The sequence below is a fragment of the Chiloscyllium plagiosum genome, unplaced genomic scaffold (assembly GCF_037043375.1).
Source record: "Chiloscyllium plagiosum isolate Xiang-an unplaced genomic scaffold, Cpla_swu_hap1 HiC_scaffold_5, whole genome shotgun sequence".
Taxonomy (NCBI): domain Eukaryota; kingdom Metazoa; phylum Chordata; class Chondrichthyes; order Orectolobiformes; family Hemiscylliidae; genus Chiloscyllium; species Chiloscyllium plagiosum.
In genome coordinates, this window is record NW_028270143.1 from 66,289,716 (window position 1) to 66,315,941 (window position 26,226).

The 26,226-nt window shown below is 38.3% G+C and overlaps 1 protein-coding gene and 1 long non-coding RNA gene across 2 annotated transcripts in view; one reads left to right on the forward strand and one right to left on the reverse strand.

Annotated features, from left to right (window-relative positions):
• Positions 1 to 26,226, forward strand: part of egfra (epidermal growth factor receptor a (erythroblastic leukemia viral (v-erb-b) oncogene homolog, avian)) — a 275,969-nt gene that overhangs the window by 85,363 nt on the left and 164,380 nt on the right. The window lies entirely within an intron of this gene.
• Positions 810 to 18,980, reverse strand: LOC148149954 (uncharacterized). Its single transcript, XR_015757213.1, has 3 exons — positions 18,939 to 18,980; positions 7,591 to 7,767; positions 810 to 942 (listed from the first exon to the last, which is right to left on the reverse strand). It is a non-coding gene; the product is annotated as an uncharacterized LOC148149954 (long non-coding RNA).

Below are 26,226 nucleotides of genomic sequence, written 5' to 3' on the forward strand. Positions count from 1 at the left end.
ATCTTTTATAAAGTCTGGCTCGTTACATAGCACGAAGTCCAGAGTAGCCTGCTCCCTTGTGGACTCCATCACAAGCTGTTCCAAAAAGCCATTCTGTAAGCATTCCATGAATTCCCTTTCTTTGGATCCACCAGCAACATAATTCACCCAGTTCATTTCCATATTGAACTCCCCCAGGATCACCGTGACCTTGCCTTTCTGATGTGCCCTATCTAATTCCTGGTACATCTTGCGCCCCTGGTCCTGACCATTGCTGGGAAGTCTGTACATAACTCCCTTTTTTTTGTCTTTGTGGTTGCCACACAAACTCCACATCATCTGACCCTATTTCATTTAGTGCCGTAGATTTGATTTCATTCTTAACTAACAGGACAACCCCACCCCCTCTGCAGAATTTGTTACAACCTTGATCTAAATATGGGCATGAGTTAAATGAGTTGGGAATGAGTGCCATTTACTTCAAGGCAGAATGCAATTGTGTGTGGCACCAAGGAAGACAACTAAACATGTGCCTTATTTCTGTTCTGGCTTCAGTATGCAGAGTCAGAAAAATATCCTACTTTGTGAGCTAAAGCTTGAAACTTTTGATTTTTAGTCGAAGGGAGCTGAACTGTTTTTGAAATAGGGGCAAGTGACCCCCAGAAGAACTACAGAGGCTGCTGGATGAGCTGGTTGGCTGGCCAGCCAAATAGTCACCACTGGTATGTCCATGAACCATACAGAAATGTGACAAAGTTTGTTGAAGTGAAGTTTTTTGTGTGTATTTAAGATTTCACCACTTTAAACCAGTGGTTATTATTAATTGCACCATCCACACTGTGGTATTGTAATCTTGGCATTGTTGGAGGATCTTGGTACATCCACTTGCAATATAGGAGTGTTTTCATTCCCCAGACTGTTGCAGTTGAATATAGCAGCTTGTTGCCAACTTCTCGAGGGCAACTAGGAAAGGGAAACAAAGCCATTCACTGTGAATGCATAATAAATCACTTCTTGTGCTGGAATCCAAGTGTTGTTAGACTGCAATGATTAAATCGCAAATAAATTATGATCAATTCTGTTATAAAAGTGACCACTAGTTACTGGATTGAGACTGTAAACAGGTTATTTCACTGTACTTAATTATAGCGTACAGTTTCAACTGAAAATGTGTTAAATCTATTTTGATAAAATCTCATATACTGTAGCCCTTTATTTTTGATGGAGCTGTGAAACTTCTCTACCACATATAATTTGGTAGTTATGGTTCTATATTTTAGTATGTGTTTCACTACTGTGTGAGTGTGAACAGAACACTGCTGTTTTCTTGGATATAAAGATCTAAAGAAACTTGCATGGGAATAAAATTCTCAATTGGAATTGCAGGTTCAAATCTTTATTTCTAAATCAATCTAACACTCTAATGAAAACTATTTACAAACTGTGGTATTTTCTGTTTCTACGTTGGGTGCAGGATGAAGTAGAGAAAGAGAGCTACTGACCCATCATGCTTCCCCCATGAAGAGATTCCCTGTTACTGACTGACTACTTTGAAGAGGAAAGGAAGGAAGGAGATTTACAGTTGTTTAAGTTTCTTGTCCTAGAATGCCGCGCATGGTCCCTGAAACTCCTGTGTTCAGTTTGCAGGATATGTTTTTATTTAAAAAAAAGTGTCAGCTGAGCCAATGATGTGTAAGCCAATGCATTGTTCCATTAAAATGGCTCATGTGCAAGATTATGAACCAGATTGAAAAGCAGTTTTTCAGTTTGAAAAGTGTATATTTACAAGAAAAGGTGTTTGAGCCACACACACCTGCTTCTGAGAAGCATGAAGTTGAGAGATGGCTCAGTAACTTCCGTCAGGTTTCATTCCATTGGTATGGTAATGATTGTGAAATCTTGCACCATACCTACAGTTTTGTTCTGGCAATCTTGTACTTCTTTCTAAATATTTAATCTGTCTACTTGGCTTGCTTGTATTCAAATTCCTTAATTGAATCTATTGACCTAGTTCAGTGATTTTCTTCCTTAAAAGTATTGTAGAAAGATTTAGCATGACACTAACTGGAATTGCGCTCTAGATCTTGCACCAACTGATTTATATGGAAAATAATTTCAGCTTTTTTATAAAGCCATGGAGAATCTTATTTGATATGTTGCCTTAGAATTGGAAATACCCCAACATGACTAAACTAACATCTATTTTACACTGTGGTATAGGTACAGTAGTATATTTTGCACAGGGACAATATAATTTTTTTTTAGTATCCTGTCTACTGGAAGCTGAGGGATGACCTTATAGAGGTTTATAAAATCATGAGGGCACAGATAGGATAAATAGATAGTCTTTTTCCCTTGGGTGGGGGAGTCCAGAACCAGATGGCATAGGTTTAGGGTGAGAGGGGAATGAAATACAAGGGACCTAAAGGGTAACTTGTTCACACAGAGAGTGGTGCATGTATGAAATGAGCTGCCAGAGGAAGTGGTGGAGGATGGTACAAATGCAGCATTTAAAAGGTATCTGGATGGGTATATGAATAGGAAAGGTTTAGAAGGATATGGGCCAAGTGCTGGAAAATGGGACCAGAATAGGTTAAGATATGTGGTCGGCATGGACGAGTTAGACCAAAAGGTCTGTTTCCATCTGTACATCTCTATGACTATGACTATGACTCTACTGTCTCTTTGCAACAATCACTACTTATTTTAATTTGATGGCTTTTGCATTTTTTATGATTATCATCAGTTGTAACTGGATTTAATACATTCAATATATCCTCATAAGAATGCATTTAATATATCTTCATCTTCAATGGCCTTGTTCTACCTACCACCATTGCCATGTCCAGCTTTACTACCCCCTCATAGGCTGTCCAACTGGGGCATTTTAGGTACCTTGCTTTATCTCTGCCATTCACCATTCCCACAACTGGTAGTTGAGCCTGTAGTTCACATTTGCATTAATGTCTTCTGCCTCATCCTTTCTCACTCTGACAAGATTTTTTAAAATTAAAAGTCAAAAAACCCAACTTTTCAATCAGGTTTTTGATCACCCCTAATGATGCCGCTATCCATTAACAGTATCCATTCCTTATTTACCTTATTTTTCCACTCTAAAGAGCCTTGGACTGCTTTCTCACAAAAAGTGCTATTTGTATTATTCAATTATTGTGTCATTTTTAAAATGTTTTATTCTTCAGTACCCCTTGTCTGTAAAGTCTTGTCTATGTGGAGGAACTGTGTCATTCTAAGTTATAAGTTGTTACACAGAAGGGCACGACATCAGTGTAGAGTACAATTGGTTGTCCAAAAGTTATGCCTGAAAAGTCACAGATAGTATTTTTGCTCTTTTTGCTTTGCATATTTTGTGTAACAAACCTCTGTTGCTCCTTTCTTGTACAGACTGATTTTATCACTTGACACTCCTAGCCCTGAAGCAAGACTGGAAGGAGTGCCATGTTTAATGAGAATGATCATTCAAGTAACACCAAATGTATTCAGAGAGATGTGATTTGGAAATCTTTGAAGTTTTAGTTTGATCTTTTATGGGATGTCTAGAAAAACTTTCAAATTGATGTGAAATGTATGAATATATTTGTATGTATATTTATAAGTTTGTTACCAGCCATCTATTGAAAATATAATGTAAAACATTTCCTTTGTGTGGTTCGAGGTTATAAGTAAATATTGTGATATTTCTTCAACACTAATGTTTAGTTCCTTTTCCTGCTTTTCATCAGTGTGGAAGGAATAGAACACACAAACATAAGAGTGTATCAGCAAATAAGATCAGAGTAGGGTAAATGGTCAAAAGAAAAATTAAAGTGTGTTTTATCTGAATGCAAATAGCATTCCTAACCAGATGGATGAATTGAATATTTTGGTATCCTTCCAAACAGATTTTCAGTTTGTTCAGATTTTACACTACACAGGCCTCCCAGTCTACCTTTTAATAAGTTGCCTTTTACTTTATTTTCCCATTGCAATTTATAAACTGCTACATATCTTTAAAAAAGTTGCTTTTGGCTTACTAAAAGATGGATTTATTTGGGTATTCAATTTAAGATACATGGGTATAGATTAATATTGGTGTCTGGGCAAGTTTGTTTATCTATTTTTTTATCAACGTCCAGTTTTGGGTTTAATTTCATTGTCTGGAACATCCAAAGGGTGCTCGGAAATATTTTCTATGATGTTGATCCAGCAAGCAAAAATCTCAGTTCTGACTCCTGTGACATGCGTGTGCGTGCAAGTGTGTGTCTGTCTGTGTATAAGGAACTGCATTCAGTTGGAACTTTTGTGTCCAGTTTCAGTCTAAGATGAGGTAATTGGAGATGAGCAATTGTGTGTTACAAGTTGTCAAACTCTGCAGTTTGCTTTCCTTCAGAACCTTCTTAAATTACAGAAGATAACTAAATTTCAGTGGGAATTGCTTTCTCAATGGGTAGAAACATCATTATTGAAAATATTCTTTTGCATTTGATTTGAGATTTTTCTCTAAAGCTGGATTTTTTTAGAATAGTTTGTGGGATATGGGTGTTACTGGTGGCACCAGCGTTTATTGACCATCTATCCTTGCCCTTGAGAAGGCATTGGTAAGCTAATTTCTTGAACTACTGCAGACCATGTGCAATAGGTTGACCCTTAGTACTGTTTGTGATTAGATCTGGAGATTTTGACCAAATGACACTGAAGCAACAGTGATGTTTCCAAGCCTGGATGGTGAGTGGCTTGAAGAATTTGCAGATGGTGCTGTTGCTATGTAGCTGCCACTCTTGTCATTCTAAATGGAGTGGCCATGGTTTTGGAAAGTGATGTGTCAGGATCTTTCAGTGAATCTTTGCAGTGCATCATGCACACTGCTCCTGCTGAGCAGAAGTGGTGGAGGGAGTATTTGTGGCTTTGTACAATTGTGTTGAGAATACATTCTATTCATGCCGACACATTATTGATCATGCTATTAGATACAATGGTAAAATCTACTGGACTTCATGGCATAAATCCTCCTTTCATAGTAATTCACTCAGTTTCTTCAAAGAATTGCTACAGTGCAGGAAGAGGCCATTCGACCTATTAAGTCTGCACTGACCTTCCAAAGAGCATCCCACCTGGAGACCCCATCCTCTCTCCATAATTCCACATTTACCATGGTTAGTCTACCTAACTTGCATATCTTTGGATTATGGGTAGAAACCGTGGCACCCAAAAGATCATATAGACATGCAGAGAATGTGCATACTCTTTACAGACAGTTGCCAAGGCTAGAATTGAACTTTGGTCTGTGAAGCAGCAGTTCTAATCACTGTGCCACATTTCAACTTGACTGAAGTTAGCAAAGAACCCCAAAGCTGAAAATGTGTTGCTGGAAAAGCGCAGCAGGTCAGGCAGCATCCAGGGAACAGGAGAATCGACGTTTCGGGCATAAGCCCTTCTTCAGGATTCCTGAAGAAGGGCTTATGCCCGAAACGTCGATTCTCCTGTTCCCTGGATGCTGCCTGACCTGCTGCGCTTTTCCAGCAACACATTTTCAGCTCTGATCTCCAGCATCTGCAGACCTCACTTTCTCCTCAAAGAACCCCAAACCCTATTAAATTAGAAGTCCTATCATCATTCCTCTTCTGTTATCCTTTTTTTCATATCTCCTTGTTTGCCCTATCTCGTCACCTCTCTCTTTCTCTCCAGATCCCCTCAACACTTACCTCTTCTCAATTTTCCTAACCTTTGACTTTTCCCCATAATATTGTCTCTTTACATCTGACCAGTGTTGGTTCAGTTACCTCTCTCTTTGTCTGTAGCCTAAATAGGAAGCAAACTTCAGATTGCAATGTGTACAATACTAATTAAAGCAAAATAGAACACTATAACAACACTTATAACAAATTAGAATAGGCAGTTCTTGGGTGTTTTCCTTTAGGTCACATCAAATAATGAAGTGATATTGAAACAAGATGGCTTCAAAATATCAGCTCAAGGAATCAATGAGACAAAATCAAAGTTACTTGCTTTATTCTTCTTTGGGGTTATTTAGGTGTAGATGCATGAAAATTTGCTTTAGGGAAATGGCAAAAGAAAAGTTCCAGTTAATGAAAATAACAAATAGATGTAATAAACCTTTTGATCCTATTTGGTACTTGTCTCTACAATTGAAGAACATCTGTTGTCCATGAATAGTTTGTGCTTTCTGATCATCAAGAAAACTACAGACATTTTTGTTTCAATTTATATAATGCTTTTCCTGAATTACCGAAAGCATGTCAGGACCAATTAATTACTTTTGCAGTGTCTCACTGTTGTAATGTGGGAAAGTAGCACAACCTGTTTGCTAACTAGTTCATTTCTTCCACTGCTCTATCCTTTGAGCTTTCTTTAAAACATTGCTTCCCAAAACTTTTCACACTGTGACATGATTTTAAGGCTTTAAAGTGTTGTGGCCCCAAAAATTAATCAGACTGTAGGAGAGCACTTTTTTGGTATTCTTGAGGCTTGTTTTTAATAAAGCACCTACCTTTTCAATGGTTTTTTCAGAGCAGAAGTCAGACCTCCAAGATTAATCAGTTAGGCCATACCCACCTTCTTTTAAAAAAAAAAGGCAAGCAGATTTAAAGCAGCCTTTTATGTATTAGCATTCAGTTAGATCGCCATGGCAGCCACTACTTGCAACCCCTGAACCTTTTTCTCATGATCATATTGGAGGTTGTGACCCATAGTTTTGAAAGCCCCATGCTAAAAGATTACATATCTGAAAAATATGCATGAGTCAAAGTGCTCTGAAATTGGCATCCATCTGGGGCATCACACTATGGACTGAGCCCAAAGCACATTGCTTGGTAAAGAGCAGACATGCCACAAACTCTTTGGCCTTGTTCCTGGGATGAAGAGAAGAAGTGTTAATTCTCTACAGAAATAAGGAGCCTTCACTGTTCCCTGTTCAACTGGAAGACCTGGTAAACCTGGACAATATACAGCTGGAATCATTCCAAACTCAACCACAGCAGCAAACTTTCCGTTTGCCTTAGGGGTAATCTTTCTTCTGACAGGATATCTTCTTAAGATTGGGAAACAGCTGGGGTTTTCATTTGCTTGAATCATAAGCTTGCCAGAGCATCTTAAACTAATGGCTGAGATAATTAGATTAGCTGTCTCTTCTGGACATAATTTACAACTGTATAATCTAGCCCATTAACCATCAAGGAAGCCATTTCATTCCGAGCACTTGAGGACATATCAGTTATCCCTCTTATAGGGACATATTGACAAGACCTTGGTATTGCGTTACTTGAGTTACAGAAGATAGCAACCTTAATCACATGCTAGGAAGACTTTATTTGCTAGATATGGGCAAGGCGGCAGCTGTTTCCCAGTAAGCCCATAATTCAAACTGGGAGAAAATAACATTTTAATCATCTTCCACATTGTTCGTATAAGTGCATGTCACAATAGAAATGTTCCCTACTAAGTTGAACTGCTATAGAACATTCAAATAATGTGTGATACTTCAATTGTTATGGATAGGAGAAGAGCAGATGTCAGGGGATTAAAAGCCTGCTTGGTTTCATAAAGCTGGTATTTGCATTATATTAATAATAAATGCTGTTTTGTAGAATTATTTACCTGGGAATGAATCAGATTTGTATATAAATAGAGCTGAGTTCTTCTCTTTCCATCTCAGATGGGATGATACTGGATTCAATTAAGGGAAACACATTGGAAAAAGCGTTCTTCCAAGGGTCATGTCTTCTGTTTAAGCTATATTTCCATTTTCATAATGTTTTTAGTATCTCTGTCACACTGTAGGGAAAGGTTAAATTTGTTAAAGATAGTCTTATACTAAAATGATTTGGGTATCAAGCTTCATCTGAGTGGTAGCTGCAGTTGCCCCAATGTGAAAATATCATAAGAATATAAGAAGTCGGAGCACAGTAGGTCATTTAGCCCCTCATGCCTTCCCTGTCACTCAACAAGATCGTGGCTGATCTGCCCCAAGTCTCAACTCTTCTTTCGTGCCAGCTCAGCATAGCTATCAACTTGCAGACTTTTCACAAATCTATCTACCCACTCTTTAAATACTTTAAGTGATCTAGCCTCCACAAATCTCTGGGGTATAGAATTCCAGATGCTCACTACCCTCTGAGGAGAAAAATTATTTCGCACCTCAGTTTTAAATGAATGGCCCCTTATTTTGTAACTATATCCCCTAGTGAGATGTCCCCACTCAAGGAAACAGCTTAGCAACATCTACCTTCTGAAACCTCCTTAAGATCTTGTAAGTTTCATGAATTGAAGAGGCTGTCTCCTGTTGGTGTTGATCTGTTACTGTCACTATCCTTCTCATGCAGGTCCGCAATTCTCTTTGTAAAGTTGCTGTCCCTCCTCTCATGCAATCTTTATGAAATAGCTGTCTCTATTCTCTCTCGTGCTGTTTCAGAAGCGCAGGTTTTTCCTATCTCTTGCTCACAGTGATGCTGACTTACTGCACTCTTCCTCATCTACTTCACTGTGATGCTGACTCATTGCACGCTGCTCCCGGCCGTGGGTCCAAGCCTCTGTCTAGAGATTTGACCACATAATCTGAGTAGACATTTCATTACAGTACTGAAGGAGTGTTATCTTTCAAATGAAATATTAAATCTGGGGATCCTTGTACCGTATACTTAAGAGATGTTATTACAAATCACAAATGCATCAGAATTTTATTACGATTCCTTTAGGAACTGATCTTGTTTTATAAGACGAGAGTTTCCCAAATAATTAGCAGAAATAACCAAACAACAAGACTTCATGAAGATTGCTATTGTAATGAAAAATTGAATCAACATAGAACACACTTTAACAGGTGATTAATGCACCAAAATAAGGAAAAGGACCTTTTGAATTAATTAACTAATACAATTGAAACATATTACAATGCCTTTTGTTGTGAATGACAAATCTGGCAGATGTGCAACATTACAAGAATAAGGACAATGTTACTCTGTCCTCTCCAGTCAGCTCACTTCTGCCTGTTCCATAAGGTTGGAAGTTCTATTGTCCTTAAATGTTATTCCATTCAGCCCAAGTCCTAAGCAAGGCCCATCTTGACAACTCCTGAAATCTCCAAAAGTCCAATCTGTTCTGTTCTGTTCCCTTTCTTTTGAAAATTTTTAAACAAATTTTTTACAAGATCCCACTTTTCTAAAGCAGTGTGTGCCTTGATTTTTAGTTTTGTCTTTCTCTTCAAGATCCTTCACCCCCTCTCTGCCTTGTATCTCTCGAACAAATTGCTACTCTTGAATGTAGGTTTGCTCGCTGAGCTAGAAGGTTCATTTCCCTACTAGGTAACATCTTCAATGGACCTCGGGCGAAACAATGTAAAAAATTTCTACTTTCTATTTATATGTTTGGGTTTCTTTGGGTTGGTGATGTCATTTCCTGCCCCTTTTCTCGGGGCGGTAGATGGGGTCTAAATCAATGTGTTTGTTGATCGAGTTCCGGTTGGAATGCCATGCTTCTAGGAATTCTCGTGCGTGTCTTTGTTTGGCTTGTCCGAGGATGGATATGTTGTCCCAGTCGAAGTGGTGTCCTTCCTCATCAGTGTGTGAGGATACTACTGAGAGAGGGTCATGTCTTTTTGTGGCTAGTTGGTGTTTATGTATCCTGGTGGCTAGTTTTCTGCCTGTTTGTCCAATGTAGTGTTTGTTACAGTTCTTGCATGGTAGTTTGTAAATGACATTAGTTTTGCTTGTTGTCTGTATAAGGTCCATTAGCTGCTGTTCTGCTGTGTTGGTGGTTTTGTGGCCTACCATGATGCCAAGGGGTCTGAGTAGTCTGGCAGTCATTTCAAAAAACATGTCCAGAAACCCTAGCCACTCTCCACTACTTCAAAGGCATCTCAGAAATGAAAAACTACCAAGCAAGGACTGTAACAAACACTACATTGGACAAACAGGCAGAAAACTAGCCACCAGGATACATGAACACCAACTGCCACAAAAAGACATGACCCTCTCTCACTAAGTATCCTTACATACAGATGAGGAAGAACACCACTTCGACTGGGACAACACATCCATCCTAGGACAAGCCAAACAAAGTCACGCACAAGAATTCCTAGAAGCATGGCATTCCAACCGGAACTCTATCAACAAACACATCGATTTAGACCCCCATACCACCCCCTGAGAAAAGGAACAGGAAGTGACTTTACCACAGGAAATGACATCACCAATCCAAAGAAACCCAAATATATAAAATAGAAAGCAGGAATTTTCAGCTTTGCTTCACCTGAGGCCCACTGAAGATCATACCTAGTTAGGTAACGAAATGTCCGGAAATGAACCTTCCAGCTCAGCGAGCCAACCTACATCCAAAACCTCAACCTGAGCTACAAATCTTCTCAAAACCCGCTTAAATTGCTCCTCTACTAGCTATGAGTCATAGTGAAGCAATATAAAGAATCATTTCTGACGAAGGGCTTTTGCCCGAAGCTTTGATTTTCCTGCTCCTTGGATGCTGCCTGACATGCTGTGCTTTTCCAGCACCACACTCTTGACTCTAACCTCCAGTATCTGCAGTACTCCCTTTCGCCAAATATAAAGAACTCACTGATTCTAACAGGTTTTTGTTTGAGTTTTACCCAAAGCAATCCGATCACAATGACCTGTCTCTGGAATTCTCAAGTTTACCTTAAATTAATGGAGATACGTTGAAACATGATCTTCTGATGAAGTCCAATGTTTGTAGCAGTATTCACTGTGTTTGCCATTAACATTGCAAGTATTATCAAGCATCTTCAAATTAATTGAAGTCTACTCCTCTGAAAGGCTAAACCTTTATAATTGCTAATTTGATTCCCATTTACCCATCCACTTTCCATAACTACTTAACCCCTTTTTACTTCAAAAAGCTTTGGATCTGCTGAGATGAAGAGGAATTTCTTCAACCAGAGGATAGTGAATCTGTGGATCTCATTGCCACAGAATGCTGTGGAGGCCAAATCGTTGAGTGTCGTTTAAGACAGAGGTAGATAGGTTCTTGATAGTAAGCAGATGGAAAGGTTATCAGGAGAATACGGTTGAGAAACATCAGCCATGATCAAATAGCAGAGCAATCCTGATGGGTTGACTGGCCTAATTCTGCTTCTGAACCTTACCATTTTATGGAATGAAACATGCCTCAAGCCTATCTCAGCACTATGTTGCTTCAACTGTTTGTTCACAGGCTAGATATGTGTAAATTTCTTTTATGCCTTTCTTTATATGCCAAAACATAACAATGACGCATTGAAACGTTTCTTTTAGAGAATGGAACATTTGTAAGTGACTCAAGTTAGTTGAGCCAAAAGAACTGTGGATGCTGGAAATCGGAAACAAAAACAGAAAATGATGGAAAAGCTCGGCAGGCCTGGCAACATCTGTAGAGACAAATCAGAGTTAAAGTTTCCGGTCCAGTGAACCTTTCTCAGAACTACCAGACCTGCTGAGCTTTTCTAGCAATTTCTGGTTTTTTGTTTCAAATTAGTTGGAGCTGTTTAATGAAAACATTTTTCACCTACTGCTTCATGTTTCCTTTCTCACAGGGCACCATGCACAATAGGTGCCTGGTCCTGCTACTGCTGTTGCACATGCCAGGATGATCCAGTGATCACTGCATCTTTGTTTTCCTTTCAGGTTTGCAGCTGTTTTCTGGTCCTTGCATAGAGATGTTGCTGAGAAGGAAATCTCTGCCCTTGCATTCCAATGAAAGCAACTTACGCATTTTATTTTTTAACTAAAAAAGTTTCAGTTCAGTTCGCTTGAACTGGAAGTTATATTGTGGTTATGTCTGCAAACACTAGCTCTTAAGTTAGTAACGTCAAAAATGTCTGGTTAGATTTTAATCCAGACTTCCGAAATGAATTGCTGTCATTACATTGCATGCCTTGAACTGCATGTGGCAAATTTCCAAAAGTCACAAGCAGTTTTGTTTAAATATCTTAATTTCTATTTGAAACTATTGGCTGTAATTTGCTGTAAGCTGTGTACTTGTGTCATTTATCAAGTGGTTTTGAAATGAGAATTTAGTGGAAGGAAATTTGTGAAGTACAATGCTGGCTAGGGCAGCTGAACACTTGGAATGCTTAAGTATGTCAAAAAAAGTCTTTTTTTTTAAACTTCTGTAGTTAACAGCCATTTAGTAGGGCATTGTCATTTGAAGAGCTGCCCTGAAATTTCATGTTTTTTTAACATTTAAAGCTGCATTCAGATTGAGACTTTGCAGTGAAATCAGCTTTGCCACTTTGAGTATGTGTGGTATACTTTCCAGCTTGACATCTACACTGCTTTTGAGTTTGTTTAAGTTCACAGGAGATTTACTTTAGCTCTAGATCTGCTTAAATATAAACTGGGCCTTACAGCAGATTCATTCTTTCCATTTTAATCCCATAATCCAATGCAAGAATGTCGGTGCTTTTTCAAGAATTTGAAAAATTCATTCCAAAAATTTGGGAAAATGTATTATATATATTTTTAAAAGCTGATATAACTTTGTTTTCATATGAAAAATATAACATAAAACTTATTTTAAACACTAAGTATGACAATGTTGCATTATGCAAGCGCCAATTCAGTAACATGTCTAAAATACACAAATTTACAATTATTTAAATGACTGGGAATTTAACATTAAACATAAGTATTTATTGGAATTGGATTAACTCAAACAGTAAAACTGACACATCGCACAGATTGGTATTCATCAACAGAAATTGTTACATGTGCAACAGGAAAACTATTTCAGTGATAGCAGAATTCCTACAAAGGAAATGCATAATAAGATACTTTATATTGTATGTGGATAGGAAGGTTTTGAAACTTAATAAATGTGTTTATCAGAGCATAGCTTGTTGAGGCATTGAGGTTTCTTGCCTTTCAGCTGGAGAGCTGGCGAGAGAGCGATACTGCTAGATCATACACCAATCGGGCTGTGGTGACATCCCCAACAGGCCTTCCCTCAAAGCCGAGGTAATAAGATGACTAGGTAATGATGCTTGTTTGAAGAGCCCAGTGAAGGTTTAATGGGCCAAATTGTGTCCTTCTGCACCATAACAATTCTATGATTCTGGAATCTAGACTGTGGGGGTCAGAAGTCCCAGCCAGTAAGTGCTGCTGGCTAATCAGAAGCCAACAGCTATTGTGCTTTGGTCAGCAGCACCACAGAGGAGGCCATGGTTACTATCAAAAAAGCAACCTCCTCGGAGCCCCAGGATTAAATGGTTGCGGAGGACCCAGAGTAAACATAAACATAATGTCTGGGAGGGCTGGATTTCTTGGGGTGGGTGGTTGCAGGAAGAGGATGAAGGTTCGCTTGGCTGATACCAGGTCTAGAGGGACTGTCCATGAGGAGCGTTGAGCAGATTGGAGCTGTACTCAGAATATTGAAGAATGGGAGGCAATCTTGTTGAAACTTACAAGATTCTTCAAGGAATTGACAGGCTAGATGCAAATAGGTTGCAGAGAATCTAGGATCAGAGGGCATCATCTAAGAGTGAGGGTTCACACATAAGATTGAGATGAGGAGCACTTTCTTATCTGAGGATTGTGAGTCTGTGAAATTCTCTGCCACAGAGGACTGTTAAAATTGGTCCATTAAGTATGTTCAAGGCTGAAACAGGGAGGTTTTTAAATCAGTCAGGAAATCAACGGTTTTGAAGACAGGAAAGTGGAGTTGGGGGTGATGAGACCAACCATGATCTCGTTGATGGCAAAGCAGACTCGAAGGCCTGAATAGCCTACTGCTGCTTCGGTGTCTTCTGGTCTTATTGTCTTACCTCTCCATCACCTTATGGTGTTCTATGTAGCACTAATTCTGAATTTCCTCCACTTAAATGTTGGGAAGAGCTAAGTCTTTGGCTGCCTCAGTGCCAGTTCTATTAATTTCCTCAGTTTTTTTAAATCTCAGATTGAACCTAACTCTGGTTTATCTGGCCCTCTGTGGTTACTGTTCAATAAAGATAAAGCCATCATAGTCCAACTGGACCATAGGGCTGCTCTCTCACTAAACAGAGTCAACTGGTAGTGATTTAACCTGAGGGTCACCATACGACAGGCAAAGGGAGAGGTTCAGAAGAAGAGTCCTTCATGGTTATCTCAGGAATTGGACTTGTGCTGTTGGTGTTTTTCTGAATTTTAATCCATCCATCCACCTAACTGAGCTTACCAACTCTGGTATTGTTTAATATTATGGGATGCACTCATGATAATTAAAGATTATCATTCCAGGCAGCCCCATTCATGGTGCCAAAAGGGAGATGTCAAAAATAGGCCTGATCATTTTAATTCTGAATCAGTCTTGATTTTCTGATTTTGTTACCCAAAAGGTTCTATACCCAACAAACAAATGCGTACATGATTTTTTGGTCTTGAGCAGGAAAATAGGATGGGGGATGATTTTAGTTTTAGTTCCTACATTCAGATATAGGTCTTGGCATGTATCATTTCAATAATTATCATTCACATTTCAAGCGATTTTAAACAAACTCAACTTCTCAGTTCAGAAAAAATGTTGGCTTGCTCCTTCAGGAAAATCTGATAACTATGCTGATACTTTAAGCCATTTGAATACAACATGTAATCCTATGCTTAGATTTTGTTGGGCAAAATTCCTCATTCCCAAAGTATCAGATTTCTTGCTGGTTAAATCTTGATTTTTATCGCAGTGTTGCTAGGGATTTGATTTGAGGCAGTCAGGAATGCAGGATGTAGTACAGCACAATGATTTCAGTGGGGCAACGTGCAAAACAGGTGGATGTTCAGCCACAAATCAGTGTTTTTTCCTGACTGAGAGGAGGTCAAGAAATGTCACTAATGTGTTAAAGGTCTGTCTCTCACTAACTGCTTCAGCTCCTATAATATTGTGTTGTTGACATCAGTGAATAACAGCATTTTGTGTTGTTCCAAGTTATTCAGGAAATCCTACAGTGCAATAATGATGTGATTATCTAATAGTCAAAGTCTGCTTAGGCTATAGAAACTTCCAGCAATTTAGATCTAAAAGTAGCTCTTCCTGTTTGGTGTTCATCCAAGTTTGGACACCAAAGACTAAACATTTATACCAATAATGAAAGATCTTATTTTATGTGGCTTATTTGCTGAATAAAAATTTTAACTATTGACCACTTTAAGCGTAAGCAAATTGCCATTTCATAGCTTGGTGTAATAAGAATGCCAATAAACTATTGTCTTTCTGGAGATAAAAACTAATAAACAAACATAATGAATATATCCCATAATTTATTGTCAATTCAGAATATAGAAAAATGCTTTACGAAGTGTATATTGTAAGTCACAGTTTTGTATACACCAATTTTAAAATTGAACTTTGTTTTAGTTGGGACTGACAAAAACTTCCAAGTTAAAGGATGCAGTTGTACAGAGGAATATGTAAGTTATTTAGCTGCCTTCTGATTTTCACATTCTACCACAATTCTCCACAATTTGAAGAAAGTGAATTTACCTGTCTCTCTCTGACTTGCAAAATTTACTCATGTTTCTATTCATAGTCTTGAGTTTCCTTTTAATACCAAAGTGTCCCCTTTGCAATAAGTGTCTTGTTTTGCAGTTTCTGACTCCAGCAAGTTCACACAAATGCATCCACCACATTGGCTTTATGTATGCATTATCTGATCTCCTAAAAATATTCAGTTACATTAAAAGACAATCTGGTCTTTACAAATCTATTCTCGTTGTCCATGTCATTTTGCATGTTTGCTAATTTCAATCTATGTTAAAGAGTTTTGTACACAGTAAGTTAATCCACATGTTACTCTGTGTGTGGCTTTCTTTTTTATAAATCACAGTATGACATTTATCACCTTTTAGTTTCTTGCCAAAGCTCAAGTGCTCAAATTTATGGTTAATATTTCTGCTGTCTCCTTCAATATTGTATGGTGTAGGCCATCTGGAATTTTCTATTTTTAAACTTTTTGTTTAAAAAACAAACTTCTGAATAATTTTCCTTCCAATAGGAACTGGTCCACATTCTTTTCAGGTTCCCCTTCCAGTCTAAATCCACCTTCAAGTGAAGTACTTGAGCAACAACCTGCACTCCCTGAGTTATTCTTTGGTATGAAGCAGGCAATATCTGCTTTGATTATTATTGAATTCTATACATGCTTTTAAAAGCCAATAACATTTCTTATTGGGCCTTTAGAAAATAGAAATGGGGACATTAACCTGACTTCCACAAGTTGCAAGCATAAAAACTTTGAACCAACTGATGATGATTTGGTACCTTTTGTGCTTATGAATAAAGAATAGTTTTTAAAAATTTGCTGCTAATGAATTTGACAGTTGATAGAATGGCTGATGATCTTTGTCAAATGCCATTCTTACTATAGTGCACAAAGTTAACTATTCAATTGACAGTGCAACCTAAATGGATATGGAATAATGTATAGTTTCTAGAGTTGAAAATGTAATTATTCATTCACTTGAACAGTACATCAAGTCTGCTGACTTCCTGTAGGCTTTAAGATTCTATGATAATGCATGTTTTTTTAATGATATGTCTTTATGCTTTGCCAGCTAGTAATTGGGTAAAGAGTACATCAAGGTTACAGAATTTATATTGATATAGCATTCAATAGGATGTTTTTCCATTTTAGCCTCAATGTTTAAAAATCAACAAAGGCCTTTTCTAAGCTCGGGGGTGAATGGGTATTTGATAAGGAGCACATACTTTAATGTAAGAGAGGTTTCTTTGTGAAAGATTCAATATTTTTTCCTTTGTCTTTTTACACCAAAAGTAGGTTGAATTTTGAAAATAATTTATCTAACTCTATATTACTTTACCCTCCTATTCTAGTACTGCAATATTTGTTTTGCATATTCAAATCCTTCCAAAAGTCCTTAAGTAGTCCTAAAATAAATATATTCTTTCTAATGCAATTTTTCATGCATTGTAGCTGCAAGGCCTTTTGCTTCTGAAGTTGTATGTTGTTTTGATTTGGTGACATCAGTTATCTTCTCCAAATACAGAGAACCATACTATTTTGTTCTGTGAAGTTTTTACACCCACCTTCGAGAGCCCTATGTTCATTCTTACAATGGTGAATGAAGCTTTTAAAAATTTGCAGCAGAGTAATTAAACTGAGTAGGAAGGTAATTTACAAAATTCAACAATTGTGGGTGAAATGACATCAGTCCAATGCTGTGTTTGTGATAAGAGCTTTGACAGATGAAAAGGTTAACCGGTTTTAAAAGTATTTCAGTAAATAGACTCATGTAATATCAATAAATGTTCCTCTTCTCATGCTTGGCATGGGTTAAGGAAATGTGTATTTTTCTTCTCTGTATCAAATAATTGAACGGATGTTGGAATTGTATTTCCTTCCTCATACTGCTGTTTTCGTACTTAAATAACCAAGTGGGAAAACCTTTGTCTGGAAGTTGACCAGAACTTAACAATGCCAATAAGTCTCTTCCAGAGCATTATGTAATGAGTCCTCCCAATACCCCTAATGTAGAATTGAGAATTGGAATAAATCACTGCTTTTGAAGCTTGTTGTTGTCTGACAAATATACTTGTTCTAAATTATATGTATAATTTGCTTTATATAGAGATATGATTGCTGAATAAAAAGTTTCTGGAAAAATATTAACAGATGAACATGTTAAAATTAGAAAGTAGGTGCATTAATCTGATTACAGTTTTGTACATAATTTGTTTGTGCTATCACTTAAAGCTCACTCATAAATAAATTAAAGCAATTGGGATCTCCTGGAGCACTGCCTCGGAGTTGAAGGGACCTCACCCCTGTTGGAAATTTACTAGCCTCTTCCATCCACACCTGCTTTGTTTGACCGGCTGAGAGTGTGGTGCTGAAAAAACACAGCAGGTCAGGCAGCAGAAGAATTGATGTTTCGAGCAAAAGCAGGAATTTGATGAAGGGCTTTTGCCCGAAATGTCAATTCTCCTGCTCCTCGGATGCTGCCTGACCTGCTGTGCTTTTCCAACACCACACTCTCAACTCTAATCTCCAGCACCGATAGTCCTCACTTTTGCCTTGTTTGACGGGCTGACCTATTCCTCCCATTACATCACAGCATTCCCTCGACAGTCCATCTTCCAAGTAAGTGTGAGAGAGGTGGGTGTTTTTTGGGGGATGACGGGTTTATTTTTTCTCCCTTCCTGTAATTATTGTACCATCAAACAAAATCCAAGCAGTGGTGAACCATTTAATTACTTTTTATTAGCAGGCCATTTTGATAGAATTAATGCATTATTTACCCTTCTTTCAACCAGCAATCCTCATCCCTAATATCCCTACTTGGTCAGGGAACCAGTACTGTATTCAGATGCTCATGTCATAGTTGTCAGCTGGTTTCCAACTTGAAAATGATTCCTTTTTTAATCCACTAAGGACTAAACTGGGAAAATTCCACCTGTTAACTCTGCTTCTCTGTCAACAGATGCTGCCTAACCTGCTGGGTATTTCCAGCATGTTGTTTGGATTTCAGCTTTCCAGTATCCACAGTATTTCCCTTTTGGAATATCGCCAGATTATATTGAAAATTTCTGTGGCTTGAGGTTGTCTGAAGGTGACCTTTACAGACCAGTGGGATATTTTTAAGTTCCGGAGGTTGGATGGAGGATAACATTCCAACAACTTCCATTCACTTCAAGGGCACCATCCTGTTTTACAGGCGCATACACTGAATCCCTGTATCTGTGCACAAAATTCTAGCTAAAACCGTGCCTCAGATTGTTGAGCTACCACTTTGTTTATCAGATGGTAAGAATAGACATTTACAATAAGTTGCTAATAAAATAAAACATATCAATACATTCAGGAGACTACTAAATGCATATTTTGAAAAGTACAGCATTGAGGATAATAATAAGAAAATGAGTAATGGGGATTCATTTCTGAAAACAAAAGACAAACTTCGTTAAGCTCAACAAACATTTTTTATGAGATTTGTTAGGGGAAAAAACAGATTTACCTTTTTGTTTACTTTTTAAAACAAATGCTGAGCTGTTCCTTTGTATATCAGGGACAATTTGAGATTTGTAGCTCCTTCCCAAAGTGTAGACTATTTGTAACACTTGCAACACTCTCTCTCTAGTTCCGCTAACAGGCTTAGATTCAAGTCTGGACCTTTCTTACTGCTGGGATTAGTATCACACCATACAATTAGCCTGTTAACTATTAAGATACTACACCTGTAGTTATTTTTAATCGTTTTGTATGACAAGTTGACTGATGTAGTTTAAGATAAGTTTGCTTTATAGTTTTACCAAACTGAGAAGAATGTTAAAGCCTTGTCTCATGGCAAAGGATGTATTTACTTAAAAATTCTAAAATCTAGAAATTCAAAATTCTAAAAATGAAGCTTTGTTTTGGAGTAGAAAAGCTCACGTTTCTGTATGGGTAGATTTCAGAAGAGTTAATTTCTCCAGAGCTCTGCTGAAACTGTGTTGTAATATTTGACATGGCCTGGCATGCAGTATTGAACATGTATTTTGGCACAGCATTACATCCGACAAGAAAATCATAACTTTTTGCAATTTGATGTCTGAAAGCACGATAGCATTAGAGGTGTAAATGACTACTTTTCAAGGAGCTGAATGGGCTATTGTTGTTATGTTGCTGCGATTTTCCCTTTCTTAAAAAATGATGTGGGAGCAAGCATGTTGTTGGTGACTGACATGCCACCCCGTCCCTGGCCTGAAAACCTGACCAATCACGTACCAGTCAGCATCTTAAAAAGCTGACAGATGATCATGGGTGAGTTCATCAGCCTCCCTCTGTTCTTAACACTGGTATCCCTCTTCACCAGAAGATGTCAACGAATCAGTGGCAAGTAACTCTGGATTTTAAAGCCTGCTGGTCTTCTCTGAGGATCCAGAGAGAATCACTTGGCAGAATTATAAGGATAGGTTGAAAAACCCTGTATTGATCTTGGAAAGAGATGACTGAAAGCCTGAGATTGTCCTGTAAATCATGTAAGAAAATAATGCAAAACTATTACTTCAATGTAAACCGTGATAGGAGGCAAACTCGATGCAGGCCCAAACTAGTCAAAGGCAAATTTATGACTTTTGCCAGTAAGACTCTTTCCACCCAAAATGACTAACATTCAGTTGAACTTGGAAGGAGATCAGTGGAAATATAAAATTCTGGAAACAGTTTTGTATTGTTTCCATTTTTGCTATTTGTGAACAAATCATTTGCCTACTCTGATATGTGCAATTGCAATGAGTTTAAAATCTGCTTTATTAAATAGCTGGTAGTGATAACATTATTGTTGACTCTGTAGGAACATTTCCATTGTTAATGTCTTACCAAACTCTATAATCCACATGTTTGTGATCATGACCTATTTACACCCACAACAAGAATGAGACATGATCACTTCACACACTTTTTCCCAACCCAATCCAGGCCATATTCTATTTCCTGACAGTACCCTTCTCCTGCTAGAAGACATTGGTGCCATAACCACAACATGAAACATTGCGCTGTCATTTGAGCAAATTATTCTGGATTTAATTATCTCTAAGATCCAAGAGAATTGCAATTTCTACTTAAAAATTTAAACTGCATGAGAAATTTTAAATCTCTTAAGTTCTACCTGAATTATGCACAAGTTACTCAGGGTAATATTTCTCACCTTGTCTTGGTTGATATGCAATTTAGTGCTGTTGGCAGTGTGCATGTTTTGTTGCATTTGTGGCTATGGATAGACCATGATCCTTTCTGCATCAGCCAGCATATGACTGTTTCTTTGGAATTGATAAAAATGTTTCCCTTTAAATGTCATGGCCTATTTTTATCACAGTTGTTGTAATATGACCTGCCAATTTTGAAGTATGAACGTCTCTTTGACTAATAAAAGTTAAAATGCTTCAAAAACATTGAAAATGGAAACTCTTTGAATTAAACAGCATATCAGGAATGGATTGCTGAAGGCTTGCTCATTGAAAATAATGCTTCATGTACTTTACCATCTTCATTAATATCTAAGAGGGAAAGATCAATCCAATCTCTCAATAATTAACCTTAGAACTTCAGCAACTTTTATTTATGTTCACCTGTTAGGAAAAAAAATCCCAGTGTGCTTAATTTCCCTCTTGGCCTGTACCTGACCTAACATCTCTGTGAACTGCCTCCATTGTATCTGCATTTGCTACCCTTATTCTCAGCAAATAACTTACACCTTCAGTTCTTTTATTTCCAGTGATGGTTGCAAGCTTGAGCAGGTTTGTTATTTGCATGGTTTCGTCACTTATCACCTCCATGTGTTCAAAGATACCCTTCTAGTCCTTTACCAATGTTTCCTCTCCCACCCTGGGGCGACCAGCACCAACATCCTTTCATATATTTCATGAGCTGGGACATAGATGCTTGCCAGTATTTTTTCTGTCAGGTATCATTTCTCATGCTTCCAAAATTGTTGCTTTTTCTTCTTCCTAACTATTCTCCTATCCTTAACCTTTCTTTCCTCCCTTCTGGAATGTTATCACTCCCTAAAGGTGTTCTGCATTTACCAAAGCTCCCTGCTTGAATAGTTCCAATTTAGCTTCCATCCTGTCAGGAGCAACTAAGACTGATGAACCTAAAGTCACAAATGATTTTTGCTCAAACTGTATCAGCTACGAATCCCATGCAACAGAAAGTTGAGCTTCACATTGTTCCCATTCAGACTAAGGACTAACTTTTTCTACCCTTCCATTCTTACCTCATTTGTGTTGCCACTGAACCTTTATCCACACTGTCTATCTTAACTTAATTCCTTCAATCTTCTCCTTCTCACTGTCCATCTATCATTCATTATCTATAAACTGCAAGTTATCCCAAACAAACCAGTTAAGCTATCTTCACTTTATCCATCTCAATTACTATTAGTCTATACTTGGCTTCTGATTTTCATCACATTTAGTTTGAAATTTTAATCTTGATTTTCAAATCATTTTATAGCCTTGCCCCACCTTATTGTTAGGAACTGTGTCCTCACCATTTGTTTCTCCTGTCCATAATGTTTGGTGTCACAGTTCAATGCATTCTTGTTTCTTCTTGTTCTTCCCCATCCTCAGTGATACAACTTTCATTTGCCTTGTCTGTACTCTCTGAAACTCATTCCCTAAATCCTCGTAGTATCTACTTCCCCCACTTCTTAAGTATCTTCTTAAAATCTGTGTGATCGATGTTACAATCATTTTACCAAACCTTCTGTTTATTACATTACACTTTTTTATTGCCCCCATGTAACATCCTGCGAGAAGTGGCTGAAATGGCACAGAATCATGCTTTGAATGCAGAGACTGGTGGAGTGAAAAGTGAGGATGAAGAAATTTCTATAATAGTGTCAGGAGGATGGGGAATGGGTGATGGTATCAGTGTGGGAACTGAGTCAGACATGGCTAAGCTAATCTGCTGAGTTCATAGAATCTCTGCAGAGTGGAAGTAGGCCAATTGGCCTATCAGGTCCACACCACCACTCTGAAGAGAATCCCGCACAGGCCCAACTGCCCTATCCTATCCCCATAATCCTGCATTTCCCATGTTTAATCCCTGTACATCTCTGGACACTATGGGCAACTTAGCATAACCAATCCACCTAACCTGCACATCTTTGGACAACTTAACATAACCAATCCACCTAACCTGCACATCTTTGGACTGTGGGACGAAACTTGAGCACCCGAAGGAAACCCATGCAGACACTGGGAGAATGTGCATACTCCACACAGACAGTCGCCCGAGGCTGGAATCGAACCCGAGTCCCTGGTGCTGTGAGATAGCAGTGCTAACCACGGAGCCACTGTGGTGCCCTCTGGAGATTCTCCAGTATGTTCTTCAGAACGCCAGCATCTGCAGTTCTTCGATATTATATGGCTGGTCATTATGGCTGCTTTAGGATTATATTTTCAGGTAGAATTCTGATTCAATATCATCATTGGGATGTAGAAAAATGGCAGGGTGCATTAGGAAGTATATTACATTCCACTGTTAATTTTTGGAGAGACTTGAAACAGCACAAGAGTGGGGATTCCTAATGGCAGAGTTTTGGTGCTTCTCAACTAGGATTTGATTTATAGGATAAACTACTCTCTCAATTGCATTCCCTAATTATTTTAGCTAGACAGGAAAAAAGGAGCAGGGAATGCAACATGTAATGAAATACAAAGAATTTTCTGAATTTAATTCTTGTGGATAATTCTCACTGCTTTATTCTGTGCTTTAAGGCAGTACTGCTGCCTCCACGTTGAAATACCAGTGTCGTCTATCTCAGGCTGTGCGTGTGTACATACACTGTCCATGGGCTGCATGCTTATTAATACTAAATAATGCTCATCAATGTCTTTAATGCTATAACATGCCTTTAATAATATCACGCATAGTAGCTCTTCAAATACAGCTCTCTCGTCTCTAAAACATGCTTATTCTGGTGTCACATCATGATGGTTTACATGAATCGCATTAACCAGACTTGCCTAATTCTTGGAAAAGAGACTGAAGAGATTCAAGAATGTGCTTACACCTACAAGTTATGCAAGGTTTGCAGTGTTGACATTAAGAGCAAGCGTAGCAGCAACAAATGCAAACGAAAGCTGGTTACCTGTGTTGTGTATTGCAAACAGAAGAAAAAATTGGCAAGTTCAACTTGAGATTGAAGTCCTGTAGTTTGAGCTGTATCACTGAATTTAGAAAATTGGGTGCACTTTAAAGAAGCAAAGAGATGAATTGTAGTTCCTATCAAAAAAAATTGACATAATCCCAAACTGAGAATATTGCATCTTCATTATCTAAATGCCACCAGTTAATTCTATCTGAACAAGATTCGGAGATGCCGGTGTTGGACTGGGGTGTACAAAGTTAAAAATCACACAACACCAGGTTATAGTCCAACAGGTTTAATTGGAAGCACACTAGCTTTCGGAGCGACGCTCCTTCATCACCTGATGACAATCACCTGATGAAGGAGCGTCGCTCCGAAAGCTAGTGTGCTTCCAATTAAACCTGTTGGACTATAACCTGGTGTTGTGTGATTTTTAACTATCTGAACAAATAAGACTTTAAAAAGGGAAACAGAAGTTGAAAAACACCTGTGTCTAGAAACACTTTATGAATTGAGGAAAGGAACAGTCCACAATTACTGCTATAAACCAGGTCTTAGAAGGGGCACCTTTTTCTCAGTAAATATAGTGTATGCAATATTGATTAGTAATGGGGATTGAGACATTCTTCAGTGTGTGTTCCAGTCGGCTTGAAATTAGTTTTTATACGCTAAGTCATTTTTGAATCGAACATTGGATTGCTGAGAAAGTGACATTCTAGTTTTTGAATCCATGACAGAGTTCATCCCCATTGGCTATTGGCAGCACCTCCGAGCCTCTAGCCTTACATCTATCCACCTCTCAAGCTGAGTTAGATAGTGCATGACCTTGGCATCCTGTTTGACCACAAGCTCTGAATCCTGCCAACATTTTGTGCCTTAATCAAAGCAATCCCCTTCCACCTCCACATACTGCCCACTTCTCTTTCATGCCAAACTCAGTTATGTCTCAGAGCTTGACTTTAATGCTTTGCTATCTAGCATTCTCCATTTAGGTTATCTAAGACAAAACAGCTTGTGTCCTGATTCCTCATTTAGTCCTATTCTCTGTAAGCTCTTCAGGCAGTAAGAACACATATTAGTTCTGCTCCTGAAATCTAGTGTCCTTTTGTTTGTGGCACACTGAGCTGTCAGTCACTTGCAGCACAACATGACTTATTGAAGCAGGTGTGTGCCCTGGCATGTGCTGTCCTAATGATACAGCTCGATGAACTGATGTGACAGCAAAATGTCTAACTTGCAACACACTGGTCCAGCCAAAAAGCACACTTATCATGTCTACATGGTCTGAACACTGAACTGTAAGATGACACCTGCACCATTATTATTTGAAGAGCCAGGTACCCACCTTGCAGGGAGGACATTTTTAAAGAATTTTTACTATTTCAAAATGACTGTAGGTTTTCTGCTTGGAGGTGTTGCGTTTTTGAATTTGCCAATGCATGTTGTTGGAGCTGATTTTTGGTCTACAGACTGACTGGTAGATGGTGCACAGAAAGCTCCACTACATGTCCTCTGTCACCTTAGTGTCAGACTCCTTCATTGTCCTTGACAGTGAGGCAACTGTCTGCATCCCAATCAATATACCCAGCTAATATATTCATGGGAATGTCACCTCACTGAAGTCCTCATCTCTGAGTCCCCTGTGCACAACTTGTCTGTAATGTAGCTCTCTGACGCCTGAACAAACATACCATCCTTTATGCCTGGCCTTGCAGCCCTTTTATGTTAGGTAATATGGCAATTGCAGATTCATATTAGCCCCAAGGTAGATTCAGTCCTAGTATCCAAGTTTGTATTTGTGACTGCCATCCACCTCCTCATTTCTAAGTGCTTTTTATTATGTTGTACCTGTATTATGCTCTATCTTGCATACAAATCGAAGTACGAGCATACAGAGGAATAGCACCCATTCGTAACCCCAATCTGCCTGTATGACCGTGCAGATAAATGGGACAGAAGCATCAAATTTACATTTGGCCCACTTCAAGATATCAGCCTAAATAAACACAAACCCCAGCATGTGGAACTAACTAAGTCCTATTATACTGTGAACTCTGATGGTGTTGGAAAGGATGAATGGGAAGCTAACAGTCGAGAATGGTTTTAGTTATGTCTGGATTAAGTAGGGACCCATTTTAAAATAGTAAGGGCAAAAGCTCAGTTTGAAGTCTGTCAATAGAACTAATTCCAAAATAATGGTAGTATACCTTCAAAACTGAAAAACAGATCTTATTAAATGCTTTTTCTCTAATTGGTAAAATCATCTGAATTATTGATTAATGATGCCACAGCTTTATTCTCATGCTTTGAATGAGTTTCAGCTTTGGATAATGGAAGCATATCATTTTTCTTTCCTTTCACTTGAACAGAAAGCCATGTTGCTCAATAGCTGACACTGATAAACATAATTCTTTGCAACATTTGGTGCTGTTAAACTTCTCAAGGTTACATGTATGACCTTGTTCTTGTTGACAGTTCTTTTTGATAACACAGAATTGTAAAATGCTGAAATTTATATTCCCCATATTTTTCAGGTTTTGCATAAGTCATAGAGTCATAGAGATGTACAGCATGGAAACAGACCCTTCGGTCCAACCCGTCCATGCCGACCAGATATCCCAACCCAATCTAGTCCCACCTGCCAGCACCCAGCCCATATCCCTCCAAA